The following is a 25,652-nucleotide window of genomic DNA, read 5'->3' on the forward strand; positions in this document are numbered from 1 at the left end:
ACCTTCTTTGCTCCATTGATCATGGTCTGCTGATGACGTCATGCGGTTTAATGTGTTGCAAGGAAAGGAAATCAAGAGTTATGTCATTCACTAGAATTTAGTCTAAATAGGTTAATAGTATCTATCCAAGTAGAGATAATTTTTGTTCACTAAAAGTGTTGTTAAATGAAATACCCAAGGCATTTTTGATAAAAGTTATTGACATGAACTCTTGCACAAATTATCTTTTATCAAACACTTATCTTATTTGGTAAATTTATGGTAAACATTATTGACTGTCTATGCTCATTGCATTAGGTACATTAGAATATTAACAGAGATATTTATTTAGTCTTTTGTTTTATATCTCATAACAATATCTTTTTTAAACACATCAATCAGAAATGGTTATTAGTCAACAATATATACAAATTGATTTTAGTTTATTGCATTAGCACTAAATTAATAGTTATTTCTTAGTATTTCTCAGCCAAGTGGAGTATGTTTTGTTATATCATTAGAAGAATGAAACTAGGTTTAGTTGACCTACTTTTTCATTTTCCTTAATTCCTCATTACAACCATACCAAAATATATTTATTTCCCTTTAATTAGAAGTAAATTACCTTTTTTAATATTATAAAGTTACACTATAGTGTCAGTAGAATGGAACATGATATTACAGTAGGTCTGAATTTAGTATACTCTATTTGGAAATGTATGATAGCAAGGTTTTTATGGATTAAGATTACAATAGTGTTTATACAAGACTCTTCAAAGATGAAAAATTATAAATATGGATAACTTCTTGACCCAGTTTTATGCATCAACTTCTATTCTATACAATAACAAGACAAACTTCTATACAATATAATATAAATTGCAAATGAGCAAGTTTTAAGGATTTTAGCCTGACTTTACCATAGAGAAACAGAAAAATGTGTATGTTTTCTTCAGATTACATAGCATCACCCATCACTAGTCATCAATACCTAAAGCAATTATAATTGGCTCCATTGTTTCTTTTATTATCCATATTATCATATCGAGTTTCCAAATTTTTTCTTAATTTTGAATATTGAGTCATTCACTATATAGTTGATGAATAGATTCGATTAAATGTGGTGTTGTTTCTCCATAAATTTGTAACCTGTTTATCTTGCCAAAACTTCTCTTGCAGAATGTCCCTAATTTATCCATATTTCATCCAGATAAAAACATTGTTGCCTTCTCTTTTCAGTTTTTATATTTCTCTTAAATATCACCTCTTCCAACAAGTTATTTTTTCTTTCTCTATAAGCACATATTTTCTATTCTGCTTCTCTCAACTTCAGTCTAGTTTGTTCAAAATTTTCCACAATATGTCTCTTGTTACTGTTTGGCAAAGTTATTTTAATATTAATGTCTGCTGAAAATTTGCCCAAATTTTGAAAATAAAATGAATGCACATTTCCTGGAATTTACCTATTGTTTTACAATATCCTCAATTTGCTGGGTTTGAAATCCTGCCCAAAATTCAAATTTTAATTATTTCTGAGGTTGAAATGTTTACTTCCATATTCCATTCTTAACAGGTACCAAAATACCAGTTTTTGACACATCTGGTATGTTGTTAACACACAACTTTTAGAATGTTTAAAAATAGTAAATACATAGATAAAAACAATAAAAATACAATGTTATCTCCATTCATTACTTTTTGAATTATGTAATGGTATACCTTACACTAAAAACACTTTATTTAACATGAAGTCGCCCATGTTGATATTTTTATCTAAAAATTTATGATAAATATAGGTACAGTTCTGTGTATGTAGTACATTAACTACAATGATTTACATAGAAATGGTGTAATGACACTTCCAGATTTATTAAGCCCAAATGTGAAAGGAAACATTGGCCTTTCTACTTGAAAAGGCATTTTCTTAATTTTAGCAGAGCAATTTGGTTTAGTAGGTTGTGAAAATGAATGCAACGCAATAATGGGTTTTGGTGGTGTTTGTATGTTTTTACTTGAGATGGAGGCTAAAATTATCTAGGTTTTGTGTGCCTAAAACTGCAAATCCATTATTTCTATTTAAAGCCACAGAGGGGCTTCTCAACATTCATGTTTGCTATATGCCCATGTTCTAAACACTTATAATTGGTTTCAAATGAGTGTAGAGTAATAAATCATGAAGTGTCATAAAATTTGCCTGAATTTCGGTGTCGTCATGGGCGTAGGCAAATGGACGGATGTCAACTTCGTCGTCAAAAATTGATGTACCTCAAAATATCATATTTTGGATATTTTGTGATAACCAATTTTATTTAATTTTTCGATTAACTTATTCTTCAAACTCGTATTCCATTATATGGTCATTAAAGCTAATTACATTTTTATTTATAAAAACAAATTCACTTCCTTACTGAACGAATAAAAGCATTAGAAGAAACTGATAAGGGTATGACGCACCTCCTAATATTACTAAGAACTAAAATAAATCAACATGAAAACTAATAACGCGTAATGAGGTTTTACTTACACTTTCATTATAATCCCTCTTTTATTTTATTATTATCATTCGACATTCGACATTCGAGTTAGTAATTGTTGCTACACCAATTAAACGTACAGTAATATTGTGATATAGAAATAGTGAAAAAGTTATAAAATGGCGACATTTACTCCAAAGAAAAGAGGTGTAAAAAATTCTCCGCTATCTGTTAGTGAAAAAGTTATAATTTTAAATGTATATGATTGCATAAAACACGATCACCCTAGTTTGTCTGTGCAAGAAAGTGTTGAGCGATGTGCCCGAATGACTGGAATTGGACAATCCACGATTTTTAAATTATTGCGAGAAAGAAAGATATCAGGCCAGTTAAGTCCATGCAAGAGAAAATCAGGAAGACCAATAAAAATCTTAGGTGAAGACACCAGACGTGACATTCGAAGAAAGGTTCATTCGTTTTATTTTAAAAAGGAAATACCCACCCTTGACAAAATACTAATGGAGATAAGCCAAGATAACGATATTCCTTTGATATCCAGAAAACTTTTATGGAAAACTTTAAAAAGTATGAATTTTTCCTGGGAAAAGCACAATCGAAAGGCACTATTACTGGAAAGTGATGAAATCATTTGCTGGAGACGAAAATATTTGAGAACTATAAAACAGTACCGCAGAGAGCACAAGAAAATTTTTTATCTTGATGAGACGTGGATAAACGAAGGTTATATAGTCCAAAAAATGTGGCAAGATAAAAATGTAACAAGTGCTCGCCAAGCTTTCATAGAAGGCCTTTCGACGGGTATTAAAGTGCCTTCGGGAAAAGGGAAGAGGCTTATAATTGCTCACATTGGAAGCGAAGAAGGATTTTTAAAAGAAGGTTTGTTAAGCTTTGAGTCGTGTCGGACGGGAGATTATCATGAGGACATGAATTCGGATGTCTTCGAAGACTACTTCGGGGAAATGTTAAAATTTCTTCCAGCTGATTCGGTCGTGGTTATGGATAATGCAAGCTACCATTCAAGGCGCACAGAGAAGGTACCAACTTCAGCTTGGAGAAAGCAAGAAATTATTAACTGGCTGTCAAATAAAGGTATTCAGTTTGAGACGAATTCAATAAAGAAGGAACTACTAGCCGTAGTAAAACAACATAAATCTCGCTTCATAAAATATGCCGTAGAAGATGTAGCAGAAAAGTATAAAGTGACTGTGCTACGCCTACCGCCATATCATTGCGAATTAAATCCCATAGAACTTATATGGGCACAAGTTAAAGGATATGTTGCAAGGCACAATACCACATTTAAAATGAAAGATGTCAAGGTATTGTTTGATCAAGCCATTATGGAAATCACATCAGAAAACTGGCAAAAAGCAATCCAGCATGTTTTAAAAGAGGAAGATAAAATGTGGGAACTGGACAACTTGGTCGATCAGGTGGTTGACCCTATAATTATAACACCAGGGGATGATGACAGTTCTTCGGATGAAGACTATAGTGATGTAGAATTGTAATAACGTATCCAGTAAAGTTTTTGTAGTTTTTGTGAATAAATTGATTTAAACTCCCCACAAGTGTTTCAATATGTAAAGTTCATTCGTGTGTGTTTGTGAGTATTTCCCGATTTCGGTTCGTATATATTTTATTGTTACATTTTATCTTTTTTTAATAACACTGTTCTGCTGTATTACATTTTTATTTCCTTTAATATGATTTTTAAGAATGCATATTCTTTTGTCAATTAACCCACTAGCGCGCCTCTGGCTCAGTGTTTATCTGTCGATAACAATGGACTAATCCCTTAAAACAGGGTGATACCTACCTGCTCTTTATGAAACGACAGAATTTTGCAATGCGGACGGAATTTATTGACGGATTATTGACGGATTACCCTGTAGCGCTTTTGAATACTTCATGAGATTTTATTACTCTACACTCATTAGAAATAGATTATAATATAGTATTTTTCATATAAAAATGCGTGCACGTCACAATTTATATAAAGTGACGTCACTTATATTTAAAATTTCCAGAACATCAACGTTAGAGTTCAAATTTTCCTAACACAGCTAATAATACGAAACCGATACGGAACTGCTCGGACTTTCATAGGCGTCAAATGGTATAATAATCAGAAAAATGTAATCATCATTATATTGGGAATTTTAGAATTATATTGCTTAAAAATAACCAAAAACATTTGTTATTATTAATAATATAAATTTTATGAAATAACTCTCTAATATTTCACAAAATAATAATTTTAATTAAATATATTAGACAATTGTACGCAACTGGCACGAAAATACTTCACATTTTTTGACAGTTCAGCGTGTGGTAAAATTGTTTAAAGTGTTGCCGCTTTTTTAGAGTAAGAATTTTGTTTGTTTTGATTTCTTACACAATTTGATCATAATATATTATATATTAATAAATATATTTATAAATACATATTAAATTTAGATTAATAGCGTTAAAAACTAATTATTGGGGGCTATGATGTATCATTTACGTAAATAATTACATACTAGTGTAAAATTCAGAAAACGTACATCAGATTACAGTTCTCAAAACATAATGTGTAAAAACGGTATGATGTATCATGCCCTGCGTTGCTATGCGTAAAATGACCAAGCCACAGCAGAAAATTACATAAAACGTTATTTTCGGTTCTGTCATATCCTGAAGATCTGTCAGATAATTCAAATTAACCTAACTTTTGGCTTCTTGTTTGTTTTTGAAAAAATGGATTTTGTAAATTTGTTATTACTCAATGAATTGAATGATGTGGCAGAAAGAAATTATGTAAATGTAGAGCAACTTCAGTTACGGGACACCAGTAACCCATTTGAAATAGATAACCAACTCTAACTAAATTGCAATAGAATTAAAGGTTCTCTCCCTACTTAATTTTGTAGGAAATGAAAGTTACCAAAAATGTACTGGTAACAACCTGTTATTTTCAATGGAACAAAGTACATTTAGTAAAGTATTAACAGAAATAGCTGCAGGGATAGTGGAACACTTTGTGCCAAAATGGTGAAAAAGATGAAGTACAGTGTAGTTCTCAGAAATGATTCCAAAGGAGGCAAATCAAAACAATGGATGGGTGTTGGAAGCACAGAGAATAGGAAGTGTTATTGCTGCAAACTTTGTGTAGTGAAACAAAAACTTATTAATATTTTCATAATTTATTTATTTCACAATGATAAATAGTGATATAGTTTTATAATCAAATATAGTTTAGTAATATAATTTTACAATTTAGTGATATTTCATCATCTTATAATATATATGATAAAGTTTTATAATCTAGTATAGTTTAGTGATATAAATGTTAATATTTCAATTAATTACAAAAAGCTCAAAACAAACAATCTAAAACATATTACTCAGTGGCTCAAAATTTTTTTAAACTGTTTAGATAATACGAAGATATTATATTGCTGCACACTGTATTATAACATATTAAATTAAAAATGTTTATATATTGTTAAAAACAAAAACATAAATCATGTATGTTACAATTAATTACAAAAATGACACAACACTAACAAAATAAAAATATATTACAACCTGGCTCAAAAGTTTTGAAAACCTTAGAGAATATAAAGAAGTGTTATCGCTGCAAATGTTGTTATAAAATATTTAAATAAAAATGTTTATCCTCAGTTTATTTTATAATTATATGATTTATATTTATACAAACTTTGTGTTATAAAATTGTTAAATAAAAATGTTTAAAAACATAAAACCTGTATGTTACAATTAATTGCAAAAAGTTCAAAATAAACAAATTTAAAATATATTAAAAAGTACTCCAAAATTTGTTAAAACCCTTGGAAAATTAAAACATACAAGTGAAAAATACAATTTCAAAAATTAACGCAAACCTAAAATATACCACAAAGTAAACCTACAAATACACCTAAAATATACTACTACAAAGAACAAGGTTTGTAGCACAAACATTACAACTTTGGGTTGTATAGAACCTGACATAAAATTCATTAAGGTAGCATACCTTACATGGATAGAGCAGAGCATTTCATCAGGCAAGAGGTAGGTGCAACAGTCGGAAAGGTTTTTAACAGAAGAGGAAGAAGGATTGATGGGACAATAAACCAGAAGAAAACCAAGACTTAGGTATCAAGACAATTTAGACGATGATTTAAAATCTATTGGAGTTAGAATGTACAGAAGAGTTGGTAGACACAGGGGTGAATGGAGGATTGTCCTAAAGAATTATTTGCACAAGCACAGAGTTTTACATTATAGCCTTGTTAAAGCTGGAAACATATATTCCTGTGTTGCATTGATGTTGACTAATGATAATGGTAAAACAAACTAAAATATATTACAAAATGGTCCAAATGTGCTCATAACCCTTAGAGAATATGAAGAAGTATTATTGCTGCAAACTTCGGTGTTGTAAGATAAAAAAAAAACAAATAAATAAAAGTGTTTATAATTAGTATATTTCATAATGATATGTAGGTATTTATGTTACAATTAGTTACAAAATCAAAAAGAATAACACAAAGATCAAGACAAAACAAAAATCTGAAACATATTACAAAGTGGCTAAAAAATTTTGAGTTATAAAATTGTTAAATAAAAATGTTTGTATTCAGTTTATTCCATAATTGAGATATAATTTTATAAAGGATATGTTTATAGAATTTTAAATAAAACTATTGCATTTTTAATTTTTACAGGTTGACTTCCTTTTCCTTCTAAAAAATATTATACACCATAATAAATCAATAATTAATCTTTACTTTTAAACTCCAATGTATTTATAATCTGGGGCTCCCCAAGATGAATCTTTGAAATGAGTTGCAAAATCTTCCACTCATTGAACACCTAAAAATTTAGCATTTATTAAATTTGATAGTAACAGAAATTAATCTTCTTACATGTCTTCATTGTTCTCCTGTTTTTTAGGGCCACCATCTACTGTATTTACCATGATAGCAAATTCCTCTCACAATTGGGCTACTTTCTTAGCTTTCCTTGACTATTTTGCCAGTAAGCACTATTTATTTTTATGAAGTCTAACATCACTTACAATTGTTTCCTGGTTGTTTTCTTTTTAATTGAAGCCATTAGTTTATTTTATTATAATTATAAAAAAATAGTAACTTGTTTCCACAAATTACATACAATAACATAACCTAACTAAAAGCGAAAACGGCACCTAATTTTAGACAGCTTAAAAATTACATTTACATATAGATAAATTACATATCAAGGTAGGCAACCCGTTATACGTAGTTCTTACATCATACCGATTTGAAAATTTTTACATAAATGTGTTAAAATCGGAGTTTACAGCATGTAATTATTTCACATAAACGATACATCATAGCCCTCATTGTTGTGCATTGTGATTGTGCTATACCAAAACAACTAAATAGTCTGTAGAAAACTGATAGGCTTTCATATAAGATAGATTATTTTGAACAAGAAATAATGGCGGGACCTTATTATTATTAATGCTCTAAAAGTGGTAAGTTTAAAATTTAGAATATATAATTTTGTATTAAAATGTTTTCTTATGTATTTAAGTGTGTTGCAGTAATCTTAAAACTAAGTGTATTTACTGTTAATATAATAGTTTGACAAATAGTTGACATTTTAAAAATTCCTTACTTACTAACTATTCTGATGTTTTGGCAACGCTGTGGAGTTCTGACGTCGTAAATCTTGAATGACATGCACGCATTTTTATATGAAAAATACTATAGCAAAACATGCCTATGTTATATATTACCTTCAAATAAAACCATTTGTACAGAGTGCATACATATATGTTGGCCCTTTCAGAATGTCATTTACTTTGCTCCAAACGCTTAACAATTTTTAATACGATTTTAAGGGTAGTCTTTCTGGATACTTATTAATAGTAAATAGTAATACTAATTTTTTAATTTAAATATTAACAGGGTGGCTTTTGCAACGACCTTGAAAGTAAGCCTTTATAAAAACGATCCTTACTTAGACCTCCCTTAAGTTTTTCGGTAAGTCTTTTAATTATTTAAGGTCAAAATGGGTTGCAAATAAATCTGGCCCACTATATGTCTATTTTTTTAAATCTATTAACCTCAGTTACAGTTATAGGGGAGATCATATTTTGAAGAAGATATTTCTAAGTGAATCAATATTTCTTATAATACCCTTTTTTACAATAAATTATTAGGAATAAATGCTGAGCATCTTATATTTAATTAATTTAATAGCACTTCATATTGTTAAATTGACTTCAACTCTTACTCTACTCTTACCTACTCTAACTACTTATTATTGTATTTGGAATAGCAAGAACCTTTTGTAGTGTGACTTACATCCATGGATGAATTTTACCTAAATTCTCTTATTTATTTGTTTTTCAGTAAAGACACCTTATAAGAATCCTGATGAGCTTTTTGCAAGAACAGTTTTTTTTGTTTAAAGTCACTAAAGACCTTGTTAAAGACAGCATTATTTGTTTAATGTTGGTTCTCCAAATGTTTATCCAAATCATCGTTCACCGATTATAATAAAAGAAAAATTCACTTTACATTAAATTTAAATTCAATATTATTTACTAAGTATAGTACATTTAACGAATTTGCAACTATTTTGGATTAGGGATGAAAACTTTGTCTTAAACGGTCCACTGTACTGAGTTAATAGCAAATTCTCTCAATATTTGAAGCACTGTCCAAGACAAGCAAAAATACGCTTTTAACTGATAATGTACTATTCATTTAGAGAAATATACAATTATTAGTGCAAAAATAGAAGAACATTACAGATTTTATTGTTTTTAAATTGTGGTGGTAAGAATTTACTGATAAAATAACAACAATAACACTCAAAATTTTTCTTAATGAGAAAATGAAAACATATTACCTTACAGTATAATCAAGAATTAGATCCATACTTATAATCACTGTCGTCGGTATCTTCATTTGGATTGTAAATGATAACTGGGTTCTTGCATCCAACATTCTTCTATTTTATTAACTTTTCCGCACACTTTTTTCCCAAATTGCTGTAGCCGTATTCAATGCTCCTGCCATGTTTCCAAAACTGCTTTGTCACTGTGTAACCGTTATGTCCAATTAGTTATCGTAGTTTGTTTTGCATATTCCCCAAATATGTCCAATGGGATTGAATTCACAATGGTAAGGGGGCAAGTCTTAACACATTATGTGTGTCCAAAACTATCTATAATCTCGTCTACTATAAATTCTTTTGGTTTTGCATTCCTCTTGGTTAACTGTAATAATTCCGGCTTGAAAGAATCCCGAGGAAATGAAATATTTTCATTCACTAACCATTCTTTTATTTTATGTACTATCCAGAAATTTGTCGGTTGCTTATTTATAATTTCCGAATGGTATGTGGCTTTATCTAAAACTATAACAGATGGTTCATGTAAACTTGGAAGCAGTTTTCCTTTCAACCATTTCACAAACTTTTCTGCATTCATGTTATCGTGATAATCAGATTTTGATTTTGACGAAAACACAAGATCCGCTCTATCAATAACACCATGTAAATATTCTTTCCATCATTATTGATGTGTTTCATCGATTTTACACTCTCGTCCTGCCAAATCCGTTTTATTCCACCTTTAGCAAAATCCACGTTCTGTCTAAATAAACAAATGAAGCGTGTTCTTTTTTAAAATTATTATAGTTTCTTAAAAACGTGATTCTTTTGTGAACGACACCAGCTCTTTCACACAAGGCTTTTCTATTGTCTTCCATTTATACTAATTAGGTACAGTAAACTATTTACACTAATTACCACCTGTAAACTTTTTATGTTCAGATATAGCAACCGGTTGATTTCGATAAATTCGATTCAAAACGAAAAATTTGAGTTGGTTTAATCGTTTATAAAATTTAACTATTGTAGTACATAGCAGAGGAGAAATGTTATTGAACTTCTTAAAAAAAAAGAAAAAATACACAATTAATAATTTTTCAATAAAAAGTACAACGTAAAATGGACATGGAGCTGTCCGTTACGGTACTATTAGCAATAAAATTGATTATTTATAGGTAGGTCTTCTTCTTATGGTGCCGTGCACCTATAGTGCGTTGGCGAATTATCTTAAGGTCAGACGTCTGTCTTTTGCGGCATGCAAAAGTTCGCCAGTGTTAGTTACGCCTGTCCAGTTCTTTATATTTCGCAGCCACGACATTTGTTTGCGACCTACTCCTCTCTTGCCCTCAATCTTTCCCTGGATAATTAGTTGAGGGATTGCGTATTTTTCCCCTCTCAGGATGTGGCCCAGGTATCCAATCTTTCGTGCCTTGATCAAGCTGAGCAATTCTCTCTCAGTATTTGCTCTTCTTAGGACTTCCTCGTTTCTCACCCTATCTGTCCATGGTATGCGGAACATTCTTCGCAAGGTCCACATTTCGAAGGCTTCCAACTTGTTAATGGAAGATATTTTCAACGTCCATGTCTCCATGCCGTATAACAATATGGACCATACATAGCACTTAACCATTCTGTAACGGAGATTGAAGGAAAGATTGCGGTTACAAAGTAGCGGTTTAAATTTAAGAAAAGCTTGTCTTGCTTGTTCGGTACGGCATTTTATTTCTTGTTGAGGATCCCATTGGTCATTCACCATCATTCCCAAGTATTTGAATGTTTTCACTTGCTCGATTGGAGCATTATCCACGTGCAGTTGTACTCTGAAAAATGCACCCTTTCTTATTGTCATGCATTTTGTTTTTCCAGCATTTATCTTCAGGCCATATGTTTTTCCTGTGGTGTTTATTTTATTTAGTATCAACTGCATATCATGTTCGTTATCTGTGATTATTGCGGTGTCGTCAGCGTAACGAATGTTATCGGGTACCCGTTGACCTTTATACCACAATCAGTGCCTTCAAGTGCCCCTGCAAAAACATTCTCCACATAGAGGTTGAACAGCATAGGAGACAAAATACACCCCTGTCGCACCCCTCGTAAAATTTCGAATTCCTCTGTGTTTGTTGATTTGTTCAGCCTCACACGTGCCTTTTGATTCCAATAGAGATTCTGGATAACTCTTATATCTTTCTCATCAATATCAGCATTGTGTAGCATTTTTATTATTTCATCGTGTTTTACGGTGTCAAAAGCTTTTTCGTAGTCGAGGAATGTGATGACTATATCTTTTCGTTGGTCCATACAGTTTTGTACCAGGGTATTCAAGCAGAATGATGCTTCGCGCGTCCCGAGTCCCTTCTTGAAACCAAATTGTGTCTCGCCGCTCAGCTCTTCTAGTTTTCTGAACATTCTTGTGTGGAGTATGCGAAGAAATATTTTAAGTAAATGACTCATCAAGCTAATCAGTCTGTGGTCCTTGCACCTTGTCGCTGTTTGTGATTTAGGGATCATTATGAAGGTTGAACACAGCCAATCCATTGGAATGTGGCCGGTGTCATATATGGCATTGAAGATTGTTACCAGGGTGTCGATGTTGTCATCATCCAACAGTTTTAGGGCTTCCGTAGTAATGCCATCCGGTCCAGGGGCCTTGCCCAGTTTTGCTATTTTTATAGAGTACTCCATAGGTAGGTACTTAATTACAAATAAACTTTTTCTTTCTACTGGTATTACAACCTCGTCCAATATCAGATTAAATAAGTGAGCTCAACAAATCCCCTTATCTGATTCCAGTTGTAATGTCTACCGGTTCAGTCGTTTCGTTTGTAGTAAGAAAGAGGGTGGGACTAAATTTGACAAGGGAAGCACAGGTTATAAGTAAGTTTTGAGAGTCATGAAGGAAGGAGAATATTACATATCAGAAGGTATCATCAGAATGTATTAAGTTGAATGCCTACCCTTTTTTTCTTTATCCCATTATTGTCTTATTGTGCATGTGATGACTATATAAAATACCTATTTTGGCCTTTGGTTACTGCTTCATATATAATCTGTCTTGTACAGAATACATAGATATAAGGTACCTTCAATTTAATTTAAAGTATTAAATTTATATTAAATGTAGCAGGTAAATAATTTACTATTATTATTATTTATTATTATAATAAATATTAATTATTAATCTCTATTGTTTGCCGTTGACTTCCGAGAGACGACGTTGAAAAAGAACATTATTGGCTTTCTGTTTATATTTTTAGTCTGAAGTTTGGTTAGACTTATATTTTATTAAGTATTTTTAAGAAAATTAAGTATAAGTGGTATTCAAGACAGTAATCATTAACGAATATTAATTCTATATAGATGTAAAAGTAAACAGCTAGTCGCAAAACAGTATGAATGAATTTTTACTAAATAGTGGACCAATTATAAATACGTAAACAAATTACATATGTTCAGTTTTTCATTAATAAATCAACTTAATGATGAAAACTTGCAAAATGGGTGTTGTTACTAATTATGGTTTAACAACTATAAATTTTGGTTGAGAAATACAGATAAGCATATTTTAATATATACCAAAAGGTGAATAAATATTTTCAGAACTGAGATTGAAAAAGTAAGGGAGATATTGTTGTATGAATTATTAGGATACTGCGATTTTGCTACTTTGAAATAGATATCTACACTAAAGCCGCGCTGATATGGGTACTGAATCACGAGCAAGAGCCACAGTCGTGGTATAGGAATCTTAATAACTTCACGACCGTGGTCATGCCTCGGTCGTCAAGAGAGTTCACACGGCAAATATTTGCTTCTTAACGAATATGCAGTGCTTGGTGGCATGGCAACAAAGCTGAAAACAGTTTACAAAAAAGATGGAAAGCGACTACTACGGTACACAAAATCAAATTTGGAGATTCATAAGAAACCAACGGAAAGAAATGGCAGAATTGAAGGAATACAGTAACATACCAGCAAACGAATGGGAAAGATACCTGACGGAACTGTTTAAAGGAAAGGAAAATAATAATCAACAAAATAACGTACCTGCATTAAGACACGAAATAGAAATCAGTTTTCAGGAAGTAGAGATAGCCATAAATTCACTCAAATAGAAAGTCACCAGGCCCAGACGGAATAACCAACGAGCTTCTAAAACACAGAGGAAAAAGTTATAACCCTAGAGATGACAAAACTTATACAAAAACTAATATTGCACTGCAAGATACCAGACGCATGGAGAAATAGCATAATGATACCAATTTTCAAGAAAGGAGATAAAGAAGACCCCAACAGCTATAGAGGTATAAATCTACTGAACACCGCACTTAAGCTTACTATGTAAAATCGAAATTGATGGGAAATAATAAATCAGAAAGCAAGGTTTAGATATCTAGGAATAGATATAACTAGTTACGGAGATGTTGAAGAAGACGTACGACAACAAAGCTTAAAAGCAAGTAAAGTGGCGGAATCTCTTAATGACACAATCTGGAAGAAGAACCACCCAAGACAAGACACAAAAACAAGAATCTATAAAGCAGCAATTAGACCTATATTAACATACACGGCGGAGACAAGACCTGATACATCTAAAACGAGACGACTACTAGAAACAACAAGAGATGGAAATACTCCGACGAATATCAGGGAAAAGTCTGTTGGATAGGGAAAGAAGCGAAATCATAAGCCGAGCATGCAATATAGAAGACATACATGGATGGGTAACAAAACGGAAACAGAAGTGAAACGAACACTTTAGTAGAATGGCAGAGGATAGGATAGTACGAATAGCACGAGATAAGTCACCAAATGGATGAAGAAGTATTGGCAGACCAAGAAAAAGATGGTGCGATAATTTAAACAATTTATTAGGCTAATATTGAAGAAGAAACTGGCTTTAAAGCCTACATACAAGAAGGAAGACAGCATTGTCAACATCATCAAATGGTAAATTTCTTCTCTTTCCGAATAGCTAAGTAATTCTTGGAATTGGACTTTTGTCCATTTTAAATTTCAAGAGAAACTCCAGTGAATTGCTTTATGATGGCATTCCTAAATTGAAATACAGCCAATGCTTTCTGATGTCTCCATTTTTTATTTTACAGTCCGTATAATTATTATAATTAGCCAAAAGAGTTAACATACCGGGGTGTTAATTCTATTTGTCATACCTAGTTCTTCTAAAACTTTCCAATTGGAGAGTTACGGGAAATGCTTCCGGTCCTGATCTCAACGAAAGGAAAATCCCAACCTGCATCTTCTCATAGTAGAAGAAGGATAATGCCATAAGTATCTTATGTGAAACAGTATATTAATTTTATGTCAATATCTGAACACCCTGTCAATATCTTGTCACCCTCTTGTCTTAAGCATGAGAAACCGTACTCAAAGGCGGATAAATAAATCTAGTACAGATATGTCGAAGACATATGATGAGAAAAGTGAATTAGAAACCATCGCTTTAATATGCCAAGCAAGTACGAATATCGCCCTTAGTTATCCGCAACCCTTAGGGGCGCCAAGATTCCTCGGGGGATATTTAAAAATGCTTCATGGAATGTGAGAAGTTTACCAGGTTCGGGAAGTTAGCAAATAATGAAAATGATAAGTATGCGTTACAACCTCTAAACAAAAGCTCAAAGGCACCCACTTTATTGGTTTATGAAAATTACTGCAAATAATTTTGAAATTCTTCGTCACTAATTTATGTGTGAATAAACCATTTATGCCTAGTATGACACCAACTCTAGTTAGATCTTAGTAATCTAAAGGGTGCGTTCATTACGGAGACCATAGCATGGTATCCTCGCCTAGAGCATAGCACTGAAAGTGAACGCTCGCATTTAAAATAATGCATTTATTTTACGTGGCGATGATAATATAATACAACCATCCTATGGTCCGATCGAGGGTCGGCGCCTCGTTATGAACGCACACTTAGAATCCTTGGACAGACGCGTATTTGTTTTTATTGAAACCAATCTTAAATGCTGATTTGTAATCTTTGTATTTTTAACTCTTTCCGACTAAAAAACAAAAGTGTACTAAATAATATATTATGTTATAACGAAAATTGAAATGTCACATCCGGTGTAAAATAAGGTTAGTAAATTTCTGCGCGTGCCAAATTTGTGTCGAATACAAACACGCCCATAAATACAATAATTGGTGATGAATCGTTTTGTCTCGTTCGCTTTCGAATAAACGGATATTTGAAAATTAATTTTTTTGGCATGTGTCCGTGAATAAATGCATAATTAAAGAAGGGTATTTAAATAATTATGAAACAATACAGTTAATTAGCAGATGGTGTAATACATTACCAATAGAGATATGATGGTACGACTACTGAATCTATAAGTACTTGTGTCACTGTATACTTTCTAATATTTTGAATTGAACGTTTAAAGCGCTATTTGAAGATACCAAACCTTTTACACTATTTTTACACAAACATCATTGCTTTTTGTAGTTCATATTTACAACACAAACATTATTTGATCGTTGGTTTTTTTATTTTGGGCATTTTTGGCTTCAGTACCACATTTGATAAAGTTTTAATATATCCTCCCCGATGGGACTCGGAACATCTTGTCTGCTGAATGAACCATTACTGCGTTAGAAATTAAGATTAAAATTGCCATATTTGTTTTGTGCATTTCTCAGCCTGTCTATCCGTCCAAGATTCCTGTTGCCAAAATTGCAACAGATACGGAAAAATTGACGGATTCGGATTCAAGATTAAAAGATACGTGTAAGAAAATTATGAAACCGAAAGATTTCATTCCGGTTCCCAAATTAACGAGGTATTGAAACGCTTCTCGATCTGTAGATACATGGAATAATTCCTCGATATTCGACCTGTCCAATGTCCAATGTTACGCAGCCAGTCCATAGTTTTCTATCACCAGTTTCACCACGTTATATTCGCTATACTATGCGAATGCCTCGGTAGTTATCGCCAAAGACAAGAAAAAAAGAGGAGAAAAGCATTTAGAAGACCTTGATTTAGAAGTTTAAAAAATAAAAAACTAACTTAAATAAAATTAACGAAGACAGGAACAAGTGATGAGGTCATAAAAATAGAATAACAAAAGGAAAATAAGTTATGGGTTCATTGAATTCGGTGTTACGGCAATAAGAATGTAAGACCAGAAATAATAACATATTGAAAACAGTAATTATATACCACCATTTTTTTACCACATATGCAGGTTTCTTAGACTTTATATCATTTCATTTTATTTTGTTTGTACATGTCATGTTTATTATTTTTAGGCAATACTTATAAATATCCGGAGATCTCCGATATTGACTGTAGGAAATATTAGCCACTCTATTTTTTGACAGCGTAATTCATTTTTCAGTACCGTTTGTTTATTTATTATATCATATTTATCACTCGTCTAGAATGTGTTTAAAAATTGCCAACTTTCCATTTTAAAGCACTGAGTGACACACGTAAACAAACAAGAGCACATACAACTATAATTACACGTGGTATTCTTCATTCTTGTACCAGATTCACTTAACTTGTTTTATTCTAAGGAAAACGCCGGAGGTAACGAGTTGTTTGTGTTGCGTAATCGACGACTGACTTTGTTCTAAAAAGTCATTCAAGGTCTTGCGAAGCTAGAAAACGCATGTGGAACGCCGCCGAAGTAGGTTAAGAACGCAAAATAAAAGGAGTATTGCCTCTGCTAGAGTGCAATTGATTGATGTAGAAAACGCAAGTCCACTTGCGGAATTGAAATTCCGATTTTGCTTTTATTTTATTACCCATGGGAATCGCACGAGCGTGACAAGATACGAATATAGTTATCCGCAAAAATACCTGTTCTAATCTCGTGTATACATTCAATTCATGCGGTAGGAACATATTAATGGGCAAGTGGAGAGATTATTGCATTTATTTTGCTTGGCGTTTTAGATAAAACTAAAAATCCAAGTTTGTACAAATATTTTTATATCGAATGTTACTTTTAGACACACGTACAATATGTCAGCTTCTACACTTTCGGCACAGAATAATAAAGGACATCAGAATGCCCACTCTGCTTGTCAGTAGTAATATCCCTAGGACATTGATAACAGATGAGATAATTTCATGACAATCGAAAGCTCGTTACCAAGCAACGAGCTTGAGAAATTTGTCATGAAATTATGAGGCATTCATCAATGTCCGAGGGATATTCGGCGGATAATTTTTCGAAAAAAAAATCATAACTCAACATAACGAAACATTTATTTATTAAAAGTACAGTTAGTGAAAGTACAATTATTAAAATTTAAGTTAACATTAGATTCGTTGCTGTTCTCTACTATAGAAGATCTATTACCACGCATAATATTTATAATCTTGTTGTGGTGTTCTTGATCGAGATTCAAGTATGGTTTTATAGAATTCTGATTGCCATGACCAGTAATTTTTAGCAATTGTTGTTCTTCTACACCACTTTTTGCTAATTCGCTAACAACTGTTGATCTATTCGAGTGATTTGTTATCTTTTTCTCCTTTACATTCAAGCCAATTGCTTCAGCAGAAGATTTAGTCCATCCATTCATTGTATTTCTTCCAACAGGTACATTATCGTACCATTTGTCAGTTTCATTTTTCCAGTGTCGATTTGGTTTTAAGAACAGTCGTGGTGAGGTAATATTGTCGCCTCGTTTTGATATCAGTTTATGAAAAAGACGTACAGGGCATCTTTGTTTCTCACTATTGATAACCAACCATTTATTACTTGCACAGCTTTTAGAACCACCTTGGCACGTTTTACTGAATACCGGATTGTATTCAATGCGATTTGTTGGAGTGTCATCGTTATTTTTCTCGATTTGAAAAAAATCCACCAGACAAGCAACTGCCTCTCCTCCTCGCCACGCTAATTCTACAGCAGCAATATGGTAATATTTACGCATAAGACCTTCAGGGGTATCTTCATCCCAAAGCAATATTATTTTGTTAATTTCAGACCAATTTAACGAAACTGAACTGGCCTTACGTTTACATGGATCTGCTTGTAGTTTCTTCCTGATTGCATCGCGGGCATTTCGGGCTGGTTTAAACACTATATTGTTAAACGGGTCAATCATAATATTATAGTCATTATAGTACTTTTCTTGCAATAGCTTGCACGAAACGTTCCACATTGTCTTCACCGTTGCCTCTTTGAATTCGTCCCCGTTTTTCTTTCTCATATTGATATCAATCTTTTAATATCAACGCCAATTCTTCTAAGCTTCTTATGTTCATTCAACTCATATTCTCGTCCGCAGCAAAATTCCATGAATATTCCCCAAATATATTTGTGACTGTAGGTTGTATTTCTGGGAATTTTTTCTTTGATTATCGCATTTATACTTTGAACATTCTCATTGCCGAAACGTGACATTTTGAAATTTATTTGGATGAAGTTGTCAAACTCGATCGTGTTGTCATAGGGATTGAAAATTGCACTGAATGCAATTATCAGTCTAATGTTGACATGATTGGGTGAAATTGTTCCACATGACACAAAATGACGAAATTTGAATGCTTGTTAGGACAGTCGAAAAATTATCAAGATAAGTATACGCATCTCGTTCGCGTAGACGAAATCAGCCATGTTTTAAACGGAAAGAGTGCTGTTCAGTGACATTTTATCTGGTGTGCATAGAAAAATTAACCCGGTTTAATTTATTTACGGCAACCATGGACATTGGACATAATATGCACTATTTTATTCGTAGTTTTAGTTGAAGAATATATTAAATTATTCCAAATTTACTAAATTATTAATCTCTAAAATTTAAAATTACAGTTCTGTCGTAGCTTGTCACAAATTTCTCAATTTGAGTCTATGTTTTCATTTAAAATATGGCGATTGCTTGCTGACACTCTTCAAAGGCGGCATCTGAGAGTGAACATTCTGATTATTATTTATTCTGTGCTTTCGGTTAGACCAGAAGTTGCCATCAACTTTGTAATTTTTTATGGAATTACTCATTATTTTATTTTTAGATTTGCGTAAAATTTTTGACATATTTTGTATAAGATTCATCAAAAAAGTAAACTTTTTTGAGTTATTCACCTTTTTTTAGAGAATGTTAAAAATGAAATGTGTAAGAGGATATTCTAAATTAATTAATAGCTTGGTTTGCAACCTCATGGTCATGGTAGCTTGGGGCACGGCCCATTTGTGAACCCTTCAGACACTTAGACCTCCTATTTTATTACCCCTATTCTACGGACTAGGCTCATAAGGACCTGGTCTTTGGCGCTTCTATGGTCCAGCCTATTCTGGGCTCCCATATCTGCTAGAATCAGCAGGGGCTCCAAATCTGAGCTTTTTTGGTCGTTCCGAACGTCTAATCCTTTAATAACCTTGTGGCCCAACAGAAAGCCTAGTTTTCTTAGGGGTAACTTATTAATTTAGCTCGATTGCATAAAGGCCGAACCCAGGATCTTCGTCCTCTGGTAGGCCAGTGCCGGGCAATTCCAGAGCAATTGTGAGGAGGTTTTTTCCTCTTCCTCGTATAGACGGCTTTGTGGGTCATCCGCCAATCCAAGCAGATATAGATATCACCTGAGTCTACAGTGGACGGTAAGCATAGTGACCACCAGAAAACATCTTCTACGGTTTAAAGGAAGCTGTCTCATACATCCACCACTAGTAGAGGTCCTGGAATCTCCACAAAATAAACTCCTTGAGACTGGGTTGCATCTTTATCTGTTATCAAATGACCAACATTGAATTCTAATTCAAAATAAATTTGGATCTGATAAGTATTTGATAAAAGAATTCTCCAAAATGTTTCATCATATCCGCCTATCTTTATCCTTGATCATACAGGGTTATGCTGACACTTTTCTATTATTATCGGTATCTTTTTATCAAATCGGTCTTTGCTATGTTAGAAGTCGATATTATGGAGGTTACAGTCCAAATCACAAGCCTAATCTTTTACTAGTCGATCATGCGTGTTTCACCGATACTATTTCCACTGTGGGTTACATCCAAAATTACCATTTCTGCATATAGATAAACTGAACAAAACTGGTACTAGGTACTCAAGGATACTCTATTTGCCTATATGTCTGTTACTTACAGAATGAGGACCAAATAAACCTATCTTTATTGTAAGTAGTTTCAGTAAGGCTTCTTGTAATAACTTTCCCATATATTTCCTACATTTTCTGGGCTAGATACTATTTGGTTGTTATCATCTACTAGGGTTGTTGTAGTGAATTTTTCTTCATATTTGTGACTTCCTTAATCTTTTTTTATGCATTGAAGTAGTCATGTTTTTTAGTAATTCCCTCAGTTCTTCACATCTGCTGTTCATCCATTCTTCTTTGGCTTTCTTGATTTTATTTCGGATGATTCTCTGGGTTTCTTTATATTTTACTTCATTGCGGTTTTTGTAAGTTCTTGTTACGTCCATCAGTTCTAGGATTTTTTTCTGTCATCCATGTATTCTTTGTTTTTCTTGTGTTGTCTTGTAGTTGTTCTGTTTATATAGTTGTGATTGTTGTTTTGAAAGTGTGCCAAATTCTTTCTACTGATTCTTCTGCTACCGCGGGAACTGCCCTGATTCCATTTCTATAACGCTTGCCAATTAATATATACCTAATCAATCTGGTTTCTTAATATGTAGTTTTGATTATCTCCAGGTGCTTTCTATGTATATAATCTTCTTTTTGCTAGTTTAAACCAGGTGTTTGCCATCGTTAGATTTTCTTCTTGGCAAAGTTGGACCAGTATTTCTCCTCTATCATTTCTTTGGCCCAAACCAAAATTTCCGACTACGTCTTCGGTCCGCCCTTCACCTACTTTGGCATTAAAATCTCCCATAATAATGTTTACAGCATTTTTCTTGGCGATCTTCATTAGCTGTTTGATCTCTTGGTAGAATTCTCGTATTTTGTTTCTGGTTTTTCTCCTGTAGGAGCATATACTTGAATACAGTTAATATTTATTATTTATTATTATCCTCTAACAAAAAATTTATCTTTAATTTTAACAGTTAGAAATTTGATCTTAATTTGTGATTTCTACCTGCATTAAAAGTTTAGTACAGTTTTATTTGTTAATTAATCTCCTTTCCATGCATGATGTGATTCGTACTTGTGCATACAAAACCGCCTTCAACCTTTCACTGGCAATTATCAGTATAACATCATATAATCGGTTTTAATTCGATTAGAATCCTCTTATATTATCTTTCTGTTCAAGACAAGACCTTCTGTTATTGACAAGTACGTTAGATGATTATATCCCCGATTGCAAATGAGATGTTATTAATAACAATAAGTAAGAACCTTGTCTAAAATCCTTCGTAAATACAATTAATTACCATCCTACGAGAATTTAGTGAATAAACAGTCGAGTATGTTGCGAAAGAAATCTCGCCCATTAATTTAAGAGATTCTTTACCTAATGGAATAAACATTCATTGGCGTACTTTAGACACACAGTACAAAGGTATTGATTTTTAAAGATCTTTTGCAGTTGCAGTGAAGAGCTTTGGTGATATTGTGTCTCCTTGTGGAAATTCTTGAATGTTTCATAAATTTTTACCTTAGCTTTTGCTGTCTGTATATATTTGCTAAAGTCTCTATGTACGGTTTGCCAATACATTGGTTGGTCAAAGCTTCTATTACTGCCTTGGGATATACAGAATCGAAAGCCTTCTCGAAATCTATGAACGATAATGCTAGCGGTATTTCATATTCTTTAACTATACTCATTAGTTCTCGAAGCGTTTTGAAGTCAGCTTGCTCACTTGGCTATGAAGCATCTAATGCATTTGTTAATCTGTTGTTGATTATCTTTGTGAATATCTTGTATATGATTAATTATAGACTTATAGGTCTGTAGTTTTTAATATCCTCTTTGCTACCTTTCTTATGAATATGAATTATGGTTGCTGTATTCCATTTATCGTATGCATCTTGATCATCATGTACCAGGGATTTAAAACTGGAACTAAGAGTTAGGTTGGCGAGGTGCTATGTTTTTTCGACCTTATTTTATGGAATGGAATCTTGGACCTTGAATGCTACATCAATGAAAAAACTGGAATCATTTGAGCTGTGGGTGTACAGAAGAATTCTTAAAATATCATGGACAGAACACGTCACAAACAAAGAGGTTCTGAGAAGGATGAACAAAGAAATGGAAATTTTAAATTCAATAAAAACAAAAAAATTGGAATATCTCGGACATATTACACGTGGAGAGAAATACACCTTGCTCCAACTGATCATGCAGGGAAAGATCCAAGGAAAGAGAAGCATAGGGAGGCGTAGAATGTCATGGCTGCGCAACCTGAGAGAGTGGTACGGATGTACATCAAATGAACTTTTCAGAGCAGCCGTCTCAAAAGTTCGAATAGCTATGATGTTTGCCGATCTCCGCCGCGGAGATGGCACTTGAAGAAGAAGAAGATCTTGATCGTAGGCAGTTCTACTGTTATGCCATTTATTCCAGTTGCTTTGCCGCTTTTTATTTTTGTAATTGTCGATTCTACTTCTTCTGGAAGGAGTTCTGGTATATCTTCTTGATTACTTATTGCTTCTTAAAGTATCCATATATATATATATATATATATATATATATATATATATATATATATATGTATATATATATATATATATGTATATATATATAATATATATATATATATATATATATATATATATATATATATATATATTGTAGTTATTTGGTCATTTCCATGTTTCTCATAATTTTTTATTTTTCGTATTCTAAAATAAAAAGGTAAGAAAATTTGCTTCAAATCCGTTTTCTCCCTATTCTAGAAACTTATGTGACAGTGTATACATTAACACGTATGCCATGTTTCGAAAAAAAGTTCTTAGCCGATTCGGTTGACAGTTTAAGCAGAAAATATTATAATTGTAGCTCCCAAACAATGTTACAAATGGGTTATGGCCACAGCAACTCACATAATAAATGTCTGTTTCTCATTACATCCTCCAGTAAAAAAATCACCTTAAAAATTATTTTCATTCGTCGCGTCGGTACATTGTATCAAAACGTTGTCGGTACATTGTATAAAAAAGTTTATTAAAGTCGTTAAAACGTTGTTTCTTCAAAAATGAAATATACATAAAAATGGTCTTTTTAAAATGTTTTTAGTAATATAAATAATAATAGTTACAAGAGGTGCGATGAAACTATACATTGTCCATTGAGCTCATTTGGTGCTATAGGAAATCTATAAATTTAGACCTTAATTAAATAATTTTTTTTGTTATGCTTGTTAAACTTGTTTAAAAATCATTAATAAACTCGCAAAATATGAAATTTATATACTGTGCACATCTCCTTAATACAATATTTAAAAGTAGCACCTTCAATAATATTTCCGCCATCAAGTTTAATAATTTGTCATATTTTCTATCGTCGATTCGACTCGATTTCGTAATTTTGTTGAAAAATTGTTTGGTAATTTTGTTGTTGAAATTTGAAAATATTCCTGGATTTTGACTTGTATGTTTTGATATTTTTCTAACAACGTTGGCTTGCGGAAGGTGTTCCGGTAATTACCTAGTACGATGTATTAATCGATCTCGATCCCTCTATTTATATCAGGTCAGGAAGATGCTATATTTATAATGAGGCAAGTGCAAGTGAAATCATTAGAATACAACAAACCGGCATATATCATGTTTCGTGGACCTTAAAAACTCATTTGACCGTCTACCAAAGCAACACAATAACAGTAACAGTAGAAGAACAGCTAACTGACTCTATTGAAGCTGGCAATGGGATATGGCAGCGAGATTCCCTGAGTCCTCTATTATTTAATCTTATTATGGATGAAATAATACAAAAAGTAAGATCTAAAAAATTGGAGCTGGAAGGTCAGAGAATAGAACAACTGATGGAGTTTAAATATCTAGGAATCACATTATCTAGTTACGGAAAGCTTGAAACAGAAGTGGAAGATCAAGTGGAGCAAATAGAGCAGCAGGTTCCCTGAACGAAACAATATGGAGAAAGAAATGAAAGACAGAATTTACAAAACAGTCATCAGAACAATAATAACATACCCGGCAGAAACACGACCTGACACAGAGTGGACAAGAAGGATGTTAGAACTAGCACAGATCAAAAAACACTTGATGGTAAAACACTATGGGACAGAGCTAGAAGTACAGATATACGATGTAGATGCAGGGTGGAGAACATCAAAGACTGGGAAAAAATAGAAGAGTAGAATGGAACGATCGTATAAGCCGAATGACAACAAATAGAGTAGTAAAGACGGCAAGAGGCGGTTCCCCAGTAGGAAGACGATCAGTAGGAAGACCACCCAGGTATTTACCGCGGTAGGATTCGAACTAGAATTTCCTCTCACGTTAAGAATAATTTCGTTGCACTAATAAGCACAGACGCAGATTTTTTTGTTATTTAAAGGATTCATAAATGTAACAAATGTCATATTCAACAATTTAAACCTCTATAAGTTGCATTGCTTGCGGCGTTTTTTCACTCTTTTACTACGTTTGAACATGTGATAATAATTTCTTTTACTTTTTTTACCCATTGTTAATTTTTCCCAGCATATTATAATTAAGTTCAAAAAACACAGTATACGTAACTCCGTCAGTGTATCCCATAACCTTGTACTCAAATATTTTGTTTATTCTAAACATAATTTTATCGTGAATCCTCTACGATTATTATTTACCTTGCAATTCAATAATAATTATTATCACATCACTGCTACTATTAGAATTACCTTAGAATTACAATATGAATCATCAAGAATATATTCTGATTCGATTTTAATTGTACGGGGTATTCACCAATATTATTCATTCATAAGAAAAAAGGAAATCTCAACCTAACCTAAATTACTATTTCAAAAATTGTCCTGGGCCTTTGACAATTTCGGTATACCATCAAGTCGGGCTCGCAGGACCATTTTGGTATATTTGATTCATAATAAAAACAAATAAAAATAAAAAATGTGGGACATTTTTCACATTTGGTCCCAGTGAAGATAGCCTCAAATGAGTTTTACAGAACGAAATATTGGTATTTGGCAGTGTTGAAATTTACATTACAAATGAAACATATGCAATGAAAAACAATAAGATATTTAAAAATTAATACTTTAGAATTGCCAAAAAAGAAAAGTAAATAGTTTTAAAACAGTTTTTAAGAGTAAATAGTAAAATGTCAGTATAAATAATAAAGTTAAAAAGACATCTGTTACAATCTGGCAACTGGTGGTTTGAGAGTTCTGACTCTATTGCCAAATCTATCCGCTAACCTA

General features: G+C 32.5%; 1 protein-coding gene and 1 long non-coding RNA gene across 4 annotated transcripts in view; one reads left to right on the forward strand and one right to left on the reverse strand.

Annotated features, from left to right (window-relative positions):
* Positions 1–25,652, forward strand: part of ps (RNA-binding protein Nova-1-like protein passilla) — a 260,367-nt gene that overhangs the window by 14,611 nt on the left and 220,104 nt on the right. The window lies entirely within an intron of this gene.
* Positions 6,298–7,830, reverse strand: LOC140443953 (uncharacterized). Of its 2 annotated transcripts, none has more exons than XR_011951287.1 (3): positions 7,391–7,830; positions 7,253–7,337; positions 6,298–7,204 (listed from the first exon to the last, which is right to left on the reverse strand). It is a non-coding gene; the product is annotated as an uncharacterized lncRNA (long non-coding RNA). The 2 variants fall into 2 exon arrangements; XR_011951286.1 differs by having other exon boundaries at positions 6,298–7,207.

The sequence above is a fragment of the Diabrotica undecimpunctata genome, chromosome 6 (assembly GCF_040954645.1).
Source record: "Diabrotica undecimpunctata isolate CICGRU chromosome 6, icDiaUnde3, whole genome shotgun sequence".
Lineage (NCBI taxonomy): Eukaryota > Metazoa > Arthropoda > Insecta > Coleoptera > Chrysomelidae > Diabrotica > Diabrotica undecimpunctata.